This window comes from Suricata suricatta, chromosome 12 (assembly GCF_006229205.1).
Source record: "Suricata suricatta isolate VVHF042 chromosome 12, meerkat_22Aug2017_6uvM2_HiC, whole genome shotgun sequence".
Lineage (NCBI taxonomy): Eukaryota > Metazoa > Chordata > Mammalia > Carnivora > Herpestidae > Suricata > Suricata suricatta.
In genome coordinates, this window is record NC_043711.1 from 75,670,383 (window position 1) to 75,681,682 (window position 11,300).

The window sequence follows — 11,300 nt, forward strand, 5'->3', positions numbered from 1 at the left end:
AAACATGATCACATTGCAAGCAAAGTCAGAAGTAGGACAGAGGATACTCTGAAGTCTTGTTTGGTTACTGGAGATCATTAAGCATGACTGACCCCTAACACCATGTTAAATATATGCATGTCCAAAAAATGTTAGTAAGGTAAGAGGTATGAGTATTATGTATGTTTTTTCACTGTTGAAAAATATAAAGTGTAGGGACACCTGGGTGGCTCAGTTGGTTAAGTGTCCAATTTTGGCTCAGGTCATGATCTCGTGGTTTGTGAATTTGAGCCCCACATCGGGCTCTGTGCCGACAGTTCAGAGCCTGGAGCCTGCTTCAGATTCTGTGTCTCCCTCTCTCTCTGCCTCTCCCCCATTTGCACTCTGTCTCTCTCAAAAATAAATAAATTTAAAAAAAATTTAATGCATATTTAAAGTGTAATGTAAAAATACTCAAAAGAATTCCTCTTCAAAGTACTTTTAAGGAAAAAAGGAGGCTCTTGGAACTCGGGTTTCCTTTTGCTGCCCTGTCCCCATGTCACGCTGTGGTTTCTGCTGGGAGGTGGGCAGCCAGTGTCGCCTGCAGTGGCGCTGACCGCGGTGCTGTGGACCCTACTGCGAGGTGAACGCACAGAGACTCTGAGACAGGAAGTTGAAGGTGCATATAGATGAACAGGTCGCAGCGGCTTGTCTGTCTGTCTGTCTGTCAGTCTCTCCTTTACGTTTTTCTTTTGTGCTGTCCGACCATCCTCATGGGTGTCAACATCGTCATTCCGTGTGCCCCAAGCTGCCTCAGTCTCCTCAGCTTCGTCTCCATCCTCTTCCTCAAGGCCAAGCAGTCTTGCTCCTCTGCCCAACGTCAGCCTCCTGCTCCTGGTTCCCCCTGTTGGCCTCCCACCAGCGGGGGCGCCTTTCCAGTGCTCGCTCCTCCACAGCCGGCTTCTTCCAGTCCCCAGGGGTGGCCTTCCCCAGTGAAAAGAAGCACCAGGGGCACCTGGGTGGCTCAGTCCGTTAAGCATCCAACTTGTGATCTCGGCTCAAGTCATAATCTCCCAGGTAGTGGGATCGAGCCCTGCATTGGGTTTGTGTCAGCACGGATCTGCTTGGGATGCTCTCTCCTTCTCTCCCTGCCCCTCCCCCACCTGGACACCTGCATGCGTGTGTATGTGCACTCATGCTTGTGAGCTCTCTCTCTCTCAAAAATATAAATACACTTTGAAAAAAAGAGAAAAGCAGCGCGAGGTTGGGGACTCTGGTGACAAAGCTGTGGCACAGGAGGCGCACAGAGGTGGCTGCTGGAGCAGGAGTAGAAGCATCCCAAAAATGGCTTTTCAGAGCAGCCTATGACAACAGGGACACATAGGCTGACATAATTCCCAGACCTCGTGCCAGAATCATCTGGAATATCCACATATGAACTTCTTGCTTAAGGGTTTCTACGTCAGTGGTTTTGCCTTAAAGGACCCAGCCAACAACACCCAGAGAACAGCGTCTAGTGGCTCCCCAATCCCACCCTCTTAACCCCTTCAGAGAACTTTCCATTCACCCAATTTTCTCAACACCCAGCATCATCTGCCTCCCTCATAAGGAAAGGCAAGCCCAGAGAGAGAGGCCAGGTGTCTTGACCCAAGTCCTGCACACAAGTCCCCACCTCCGGAGGTGCCTGGGTGGCTCAGTCAGTGAAGTGTCTGACTCTTGATTTCAGCTCAAGTCATGATTTCACAGTTCCTGGACTCGAGTCCCTTGTCGGACTCCACACTGACAGCATGGAACCTACTTGGGATTCTCTGTCTTTCCCTCTATCTCTGCCCCTCCCCTGCTCATGCCCTCTCTTTCTCTTTCTCTCTCTCTAAATAAATAAATGTAAGAAGAAAAAAAACCCAGGATCCCCTCCCTCCCGGATCACGAAGCAAGGGCAGCCTCTGTGATGGCAATGCCCTCCAGACTCAGGGTGCAGAGAGTATGCAGAAGGCGGAGAAGGCCCAATGAATAGAGGCCCTGCTTCACTGGGAGGCAAGTTGAAGCACAGACTGTTTTTCTTCAGCTTCATGCTGCCCAGATCTTCTCTGGTGTCCCAGAGGAAAGGGGTTTTGTACCAGGCACAACTGGCATCCTTCTCCTTTCCTAGGGCATAAAAGCCATTCTTCTTTAAAAAGAAACTGCTTGGGGAGCCTGGGTGGCTCAGTCGGTTAAGCCTCCCACTTCGGCTCAGGTCAGATCTCACGTTCGTGGGTTCGAGCCCCGCGTCAGGCTCTGTGCTGACAGCTAGCTCAGAGCCTGGAGCCTACTTCTGGTTCTGTGTCTCCTTCTCTATCTGCCCCTCCCCCTTTCATGCTCTGTCTCTCTCTGTATCACAAATAAATAAAACATTTAAAAAAATAAAAATAAAATGAAAAGAAACTGCTTTCTAATCTGCCATTCTTTCTAGTAGCTCTGAAGTAAGCCCAGGACCGTTAGGGGAGGGTCTCCCTGCCAAGTATATATGGGACAGCTCCAGGTATTTTATTCTCTCGCAGGATGGAAGCAGTACCTGGGCTCTAGGCTGGTTCCTCTCCTTGCCATTTAGTCATTTACCATCTCCAAACCTTGGCTTTTCCACCTTTCACATGGGAATCATCCCATCCTATTTAATGTTAATTGTTAATGTCAACATTAATCGGAAGATCTGAGGAAGACCAAGTCTGAAAGTGCTTTGAAGACTCTAAAATACTCAACTTGAGGGCCAGGATAATTTACTGAAATGCAGATCTGTTTCTGGTTTTTTGTGTGTAGCCAGCCCCTAGCATCTGCAAGTTAAAAGCAGCTCTTCTTGTTTCCAGGGAAGGTTGAAGGTCCCGAAGATGGGGGTGGGGGTGGGGGCCTTTGTGAGGCCAGGGGGCAATAGCACAAGGTAAGTGTAATGGATGGTCTGGTGCCTTGTCAAGATCCCCACTTCAGGACTAAGATACTTAGCCCCTTAGTTGCCAGGAGGCTGCGTTGACTAAGTCTACATGGTCTTCCTGGGAGTAGCCTGAGTCCAAAGACTGGTTGTCCCAAGTCAAGACAACTCTGAAGGCTCACCCGGCTCCAGAGCTCGGAGAGGGTTTGTTGGAGACCTGTATAGTGACAGCATCACAGCCCAACTTCCCAATCTGCCCAAACCTTCCTCCCTTTCTCCCTCAAAGGTCTTTTTTTTTTTTTTAATTTTATTTAGTTTTGAGAGACAGCATGAACAGGAGAGAGGCAGAAAGACAAAGAGACACAGAATCCGAAGCAGGCTCTGGGCTCCAAGCTAGTTGTCAGTACGGAGCCTGACACGGGGCTCGAACCCATGAACTGTGAGATCATGACCTGAGCTGAACCAACTGAACCACCCAGGTGCCCCTCTCCCTCAAAGGTCTTATGTTTCCCAAAAGCACTCCTCACTGGACTTCCTCCATGCAGCTCTTCATCTCAGAGTCAGCTTCCCCCGAAACTGGAAAGGAGGCTGCCAAGGGTGCTTAGTGTGCCAGGACCCTACTTGTAGCTCTGCCCACACCTGGGGGAGCGGCAAGTTTTCATAAGAGAATGGCGGCTACATACTGCCTCTCAGGGAGACGGGGTGAGATGAGAAAAGTCTTCTTGAAGTCCGAGTCTCTGCCTTCTACCTCACCTCCCTCTGGTACATAGGTTAAATGATGTCTGCATTAGCCAACAAAGAATGTGTGACTCCCCACCCTCCCCCACAAAAGTCACCAGGCATTTGTTGTGTCTGGGGCAAGGCCCTGGTGCCTTCCTCCGGGTTCACACCTGCTATCTTTTGTGCCTGGGAGCACACTCTTTCTGGAGTCCACGGTCCTCGTGTTTCCCTTGGCACCTAAGTAAATTCCCAGGGTTATTGCCAGAATTCAAATAAACAACCCTGACCTCAGCCTGAACTAAAAGAAAAAAAAAAAAATAACCTCGGATAACCTTTTCTCCTCGTTTTTGGAACACAGACCTTTTTAGCACATGGCCCAATAGGACTGTGTCTTAAGATATTTATATTCCCTACTCACAAGTCTTGAAATAGAACCTCATAACCAGCCGAGAAGGACATGTCAGGGACGGTGATTTATGTTGTGGTGTTGACAGAGCTCGTAAGTGGGAGATGGCCTGTATGACATGGGCACCAGCCAACCGACCAGATGCCAGCCAGGCAGAACAGGTGCCTATGAACAAGCCGCACTGGACTGTGCGGGCAGGTTCTACCCTGTGGAGCCCTGCATTGCTGACTCTCCTCTGTAAAACATCGGTGATAAGTGCAGTCTTAGCTGGGTTCCTCCAAAAAAGCGCAGTCTGAGAGAAGGCTGCGGGTACAGGTAATCTGTTTAGGAGATGATCCAAGGAAGCAGGAGTGAGGGTTGGGAAGAACAAGACAGAGAAGGGGGAAAAGCCAACACAAGTGCACTAAGGAGCTGGTTACCATTGTGGGCAACCGAGGCTCAATACTACTGGACTGGGATCTTCTTCTCCTTTTTTTAAAAAGTGTATTTATCTATTTTGAGAGAAGAGAGCATGAGCAGGGGAGATGAGAGAAGGAGAGAGAGAGGACAAAAGAGAATCTTAAGCAGGCTCCACATTCAGCTCAGAGCCCAATGTGGGACTGGATCCCATGACCATGAGATCATGACGAGCCAAAAATCAAGACTGAGTTTGATGCTTAACTACCTGAGCTACCCAGACCCCCCAAACCACTGGAATCTTCTGAAGAACCTTGAACAAAGCACATCAGAAATGTTCCACCAGAGGATGGAGGCCTTGGCGTTTAACTCTTGATTTTATCCTCCAGAGGCTGTGGTGTTTAACTCTTGATTTCATCTCCCATTAGATAAACATTGCTTCCTCCCTGAGTATTAATTCTCTTGCACTTTCAAGTTACCTGAATTTGCCTAAGCCATCTTCCACTGTCTTAGAGAAAGCAGAGAGCTGTTTCCATGGAAACTTTATAAATGACTCTGGCAAATAATGCAAACTATCAAAGATGTGCTAACATCAGGTGAGTTGAGATGTGACATAGGACATCACAAACATCTGCTACAAATGCTCAATAAAGGTACAAGGGGCACCTGGGTGGCTCAGTCAGTTAAGCAACCAACTTGGGCTCAGGTCATGATCTCATGGTTTGTGAGTTCAAGTCCTGCATTGAGCTCTGTGCTGACAGCTCAGAGACTGGAGCCTGCTTCAGGTTCTCTGTCTCCTTCTCTCTCTCTGCCCCTCCCCTGCTTGCTCTTTCTCGCTCTCTCTGAAAAAAAAAATATATATATATATAATTTTAAAAAGGTACAAATGAAGTGCACCAAGATGGGTGCCCATACCCCTTTAACTCTTAAATTATGGGAAAGAACATGTGCTTCTTGTCTTCCCAGCATTTCCTCCTTTGGGGAGCCACCTTTCTCTTCATCTCATTGTGATTGTGTTTGTTCTATGTGGTATGCAGAGTAATGGACCCCAGAGATATCCAGGTCATAATCTCTGGAACCCATACTTATGTTAGATTATGTGGCAAGGGAAAACTAAGGTTGTAGAAGGAATTAAGATCACTGATCAGCTGACTTTAATGTGGAAGATTACCCTAGATTATCCAGTGAGCCCAATGTAATAACAAGGGTCTTTTTTATGTTTGTTTATTTATTTTGAGAGAGAGAGAGAGAGCAGAGGAGGGGCAGAGAGAGAATTCCAAGCAGGGTTCACACTGTCAGCGCAGAGCCCAACACAGGTGTCAGTCTCATGAACCTGAGCTGAAATCAAGAGTCACTGACTGAGCCACCCAGGCACCCCTCTTTTTTTTTTTTTTTTTAATCACAAGGGTCCTTATAAGTGGAAGAGGGAGATAGAACTTGAACCAGAAAGATGACTGCATCACATGGATGTTATTGGCTTTGAAAGTGGAGAGATTAGGGACAAGCCATGACACACAGGAGGTGTCTATAAAGTTGAAAAGGCAATGCGTTCTCCTCGAAAGCCTCAGAACAGAAGGCAGCCTGGCCAGCACCCTGATGTTAGCCTACGGGTTCCCATTTTAGACTTCTGACCTCCAGAACTGTGAGACAGTAAATTTATATTATTTCAAGGAACTAAGTTTGTGATAAATTGTTACAGCAGCAATGAGAAGCCAGTGCACTCCATCTGCCTTGATGAGGCTGACAGGGCCAATATCTCACCCCAGGGATGGGATCATGACCCAGTCATCCATCTCCCGGGCCACCGTGATTCACTCAAGGACAAGCCCATGATCTAGGCAAGACCAGGCCTCTCCCAGTGCTAATGGGAAAGATACATCCTTAACTGGGATATGCTATGGCCTCCTTTGTCCTTCCGCTAATAAAGACTTCTGTGATTATACACGGACCATAAAAATAGTGGCAAAAGGGGTAAAAGCCTGGAGGATGTCTGCCTGTGGGAAGGTTTCTAGAGCCTAGGTCTAGAAGCAATGCTCCTCACATCCACTAACCTTCCATTAACTGGAGCACAGTCCTGTGGCTCTGCCCCACTGCAAAGGAGGCTGGGAAAAGTGGTCTGTAGGACCAAGGAAGAAGAAGAAAAGAATTTCAAGAACAGCTAGGCATTTCTGCCTCATAAACTTGCCCTAAATCCCTCCATTACTAAGCTAACTGAAATTATATTCATCCCTATATTCAGCATGAACATAATTACTTATTTGAATATGTGTGCTCAAATTCTACTTTTCCCGAAAGAGCCCATGGTGACTGCCCTCTCTCAGCTCCTAGACCTAGAGTACTGGGTGTCAGTATTTTTGTTCTTACAGGGCTATCAAGGAGGAGAGAAGGGCAGCTGGTGAGGGTAAGAGAGTGCTGTCAGAAAACCCAAAAGGCGTATTTTCCACCCACACATGCATTCCCCCACAGATAGCGTATCTGTTCCCAAAGAAACCTGGCTCTGACTCAGTGAAGCTCAGAGCCAGGGTCAGCCACAGCCGTTGATGGGGAAGAGGGACTGAGAACCAGCGATGTGCATTTATCACTCGGGCATGCAAACGTGGTCAGCACTTTTACTCGTATGAATTTATGATCAGATAATTTTGTATAATGCCACAAGTCAGGTCATGACCCTTTGAACACAGCTATGTTCAATAAAGCCAGCTATAACTGCAACTAAATGCGTGTGAGATTATGATTTTTACACTCTCTTTTTTGTTTTTGCATGGATCCATTGCAGGCCTCGTGAAGTGTGGGGACCTCCTTCTTAGAATAATGTTTTGAGGGGCACCTGGGTGGCTCAGTCAGTTAAGCATCCAAGTCTTGATTTTTGCTCGGGTCATGATCTCACCGTTTGTAATATTGAGCCCTGCATCCGGCGCCATTCTGACAGCCTGGACCCCGTTTAGGATGTTCTCTCCCTTCCTCTCTCTCTCTCTCTCTCTCTCTCTCTCTCTTCCCTTCCCCTGCTCACTCTCTCTCAAAATAAATAAATTTAAAAAAAAAAGAAGAATGTCTTGAAATTTGTAAAACAAAATACATAAGGATACAAAGGAAACCAGTTATGCTGAAATGCACTTACCAAAATTTAAAAATAAACAAGCATTTGTTATATATGTTTCTTTATTAATGCACAAAATATCAAAATCTAACTGCAGATCTAGAAACCAATGTTTTGGAGTAGTGATGAGTTTGCAATCTGAAAATCTCTGTGTCTTTTACTAGGGATAAAGTGATAATTCCTGCCAATAGCACTGTGATTTGTTTCCCATACTCATCATCGAATGAAAAGATAAATTTTAGTTTAAAAGTCATGAAAATAGAGATAACCTTTTTCCTATCCAAGTTTATGGACCTTCTGAATCTCATTCATAGACTCCTTAGGAACCATGATCCCTAGATTCAGAAGTCCTGGATTATGGTTCTTTTAAACACAGACTACAGAGGTCTCTTATTCATACCTGGTGCCCACCTTTTTGGCCTGATGCCCACACTGGACCCATTTTCCCCACGTCCTCTATTTTCCTAGGGCCTCCATATCCCCAGGTCCTCTATCCATGAGCACAGCCAGCTAATCAACATTCACCCTCACTCAGCACAACAAAACGAGCATTTATCATTATTGAGGGCTGACCAGGCATCAAACTCCTTTTCTAAAAATTATTTTTTCTTTCAATTTTTTAAATTGCAGTAAAATATACATAACAAAAAGGTACCATCTTAGCTATTTTTAAATGTACCGTTCAGGGGTATTAAGTATATTCATATTGTTACGCAGCCATCACCACCATGAATCCCCACACCTTTTTTCATCTTGCAAAATGGAAACTATGTACCCATTATACAATAACTTCCCATTATCCCCTCCCTCATCCTGGCAACCACCCTGCTACTTTCCTTTTTTTTTTTTTTTTTTTTTGCTACTTTCTTTATGACTTTGACTACTCTAGATAACTCATATAAGTGGAATCATACAGTGCTTGTCTTCCTTTTTTTTTTTAATGTTTACTTATTTTGAGAGAGAGCACACACATGCAAGTGGGGAAAGGGCAGAGAGAGAAGAGAGAGAATCCCAAGCCAGCTCCATGATCAGCGTGGAGCCCGACATGGGGCTCAATCTCACCACCATGAGATCATGACCTAATCCTAAATCAAGAGTCAGACACTTCACCAACTGACCCACCCAGGAGCTCCCGTATTTGTCTTTATTGACCTGCTTATTTCATTTTTCATAATGTCCTCAAGACTCATTCATATTGTAGAAGGTGTCAGAATGTCCTTCCTTTTTCAGGCTGAATAATATTCCATTGTATGTATATATCACAATTTATTTATCCATTCATCTATCAATGGACATTTGAATTGCTTCTACCTTTTGGCTATTGTGAATAATACTGTTATGAATATAGATATACAAATATCTCTTTCAAATCCTGCTTTCGATTCTTTGGGGTGTATACCTAGAAGTGGAATTGCTGGATTATATGGTAAATTCTGTGTCTAATTTTTTGAGGAACTGATATACTTTTTCCACAGTGGCTGTACTATTTTACATTACCAACATCAGTGCATAATGATTCCAATTCTGTCATGCCCTTTCCACACCTTGCTATTTTCTGGGTTTTTTGTTGTTTCTGGTGGTGATGGTGGTTTTTGTTTTTTATAGTAGCCATCATAAATGGGTATGAGGTAAGATCTCATTCTAGTTTTGATATACATTTCATTAATGATTAGCGATAAAGAGCATCTTTTTTTTAAGGTTATTTATTTATTTTTGAGAGAGAAAAAGAGCAAGTGAGGGAGAGGCAGAGAGGGAGAGACAGAACCCCAGCAGGACCCACACTGTCAGAGGAGAGCCCAATGCAGGGCTCAAACCCACAAACCATGGGATGATGACTTGAGCCAAAATCAAGAATTGGACACTTAACTGACCAAGCCAACCAGGCACCCCAATGAGCACCTTTTTATGTGCTTATGGCCATTCATGTTTCTTCAAGAAATGTCTGTTCAAGCCCTTTGTTAATTTTTATTTAGGTTGTTTAGTTTTTTGTTTTTGAATTATAGGAACTCTTTATATTTTCCAGATATTAATCTATCAGATAGATGATTTGCAATATTTTCTCCCTTTCTATAGGTTGTCTTTTCACTTTTTTGATATATCCTTTGATGCACAAAAGCTTTTAATTTTTATGGAGTCAAATTGTCTATTTTGTTTTTGCTGCCTGTGTCTTTGATGTCCTATCCAAAAATTCATTGACAAATCCAATGTCATGAAGGTTTTGTCCTATGTTTTCTTTGAAGGGTTTTTATCGCTTTAGCTCTTACATTCAGATCATCGATCCATTTTGAGTTAATTTTTGTATATGGTATTAAGTAAGAGTCTATGATACCCTTTTAAAACATTTAATTTAGTCCTTGTGACAACCCAGTAAGGTAGGTACATAGACAATTCCCATTGTATAGATATCACAAAGGTCAGTGAAGTCACTTGCCCAAGGAGGCACAGTGAGTGAGGAGATGGAATAAGAACTCAGTCCTGCTCATCTGACTCCAGACCCAACTCCACTAACCACTTTACAACACCCCTTTGTGTGTTTTTCATGCCACGGTGTGCATACGTATCTCCCTCCATCTGGAACACCTTCTCTGGTCTGTGCCTGGTAAACCCTCACCCCTTGCAGCAGATACTGTTGGTGTTTCACCCGTACCCCTGGACCCCCACCGGTTCAGTTCATACCACCCAGACTGCCAACTGCCAGCACCTGCAACTTTCTGCCTGAGCGCTTTCTGCTGCTGCTGGTGGCTGCTCTGCACACACACGAGGGGCCAGAAGTGCCAGCACATCAGTGTCCCCAGGAAACTTTCAGCCAATGACCATAGGAGCTGATCATCCCGTCCTATTGTCCCTCAAATATGGCCCATCTCATATATAGTCTATATGGCTTCCCTATACCTTCTGACTGAGAACTGAGCGCTTTGCCTACAACTGTTCACTTGCTTGATAATTCATTTTTATTGACTTCTTTCTTTTCTCTGTCTCACCTTCTCATTCCTCTGCTGGTATGTCCTGGGATTATCACCTAAAACAACCACTTGCCCTAAAATCCTTGTTTCGGGGCAAGCTTCTGGGAGGAGTCTGACCTAACACAGTGTTCCTTCAAAGTCCTGCTGAAACAAACTCCTCCTTCTTCAGAGAGCCTTCTCCGCCATCTTCCATAGTCGGCTATTGTTCCCTCTGCCTGTGGCCTGGGGCACACTCCTTGAAGTCCATGTGGCTCAAATTGCCTTGCAGTGGTCAGTTTACACCCCGGGTATAGGTATTCTATTGCTACTGTAATGAATTACCACCTAGAGGCTTAAAACAACACCCATTTCTTATCTTACAGTTCTGCAGGTCAGAAGTCCAGGCGTGGTTCAGCTGGGTTCCCTGCGTAAAGTTTCACAAAGCTATAGTCACAGTGCTGGTGGGGCTTTGTTCCCTGCTGGAGAGCCTGGGGATCAGTTGGCATCCAAGCCCATTCAGGTTGTTGGCCAAGTTCAGTTTTCCTTGGTTGTAGAACTGGGGTCTCCGTTTCCTTTCTGGTTGTCAGCCAAGAGCCAGTCTCTGCTTCTTTGAGAGACTTCCTGTGTTACTTATGCTTTGCACGTTCCCCTCCTCGCCTCCACCCCCAGCCCAGCAAAGTAGGTCAAATCTTCCTTATAGATTTAACATCTTCTACTTTTCCTTATACCATGTCTCTCTGATTCCAGCTGGAGAAAGTTCTTTGCTTACAAGGCTTTCTGTGATTAGGTTATGCCCAGATGATCCGAGACAATCTTCCTATTTTAAGATCCTTAACCTTAATGCCATCTGCAAAGTCCCTTTTGTCATGTAATGTAACATAC

At 45.1% G+C, this 11,300-nt stretch overlaps 1 long non-coding RNA gene across 2 annotated transcripts in view; it reads right to left on the reverse strand.

Moving 5' to 3' along the window:
• Positions 1–11,011, reverse strand: part of LOC115275227 — a 37,622-nt gene extending 26,611 nt beyond the window's left edge. Inside the window, exon 1 of one of the 2 annotated variants that reach the window (XR_003901435.1) lies at positions 10,800–11,011. This is a non-coding gene — a long non-coding RNA (uncharacterized LOC115275227). Of the gene's footprint in view, positions 1–10,457 lie in introns of both variants that reach the window. The other variant, XR_003901434.1, reaches the window with a different exon arrangement.
• Positions 11,012–11,300: the final 289 nt, after the last annotated feature.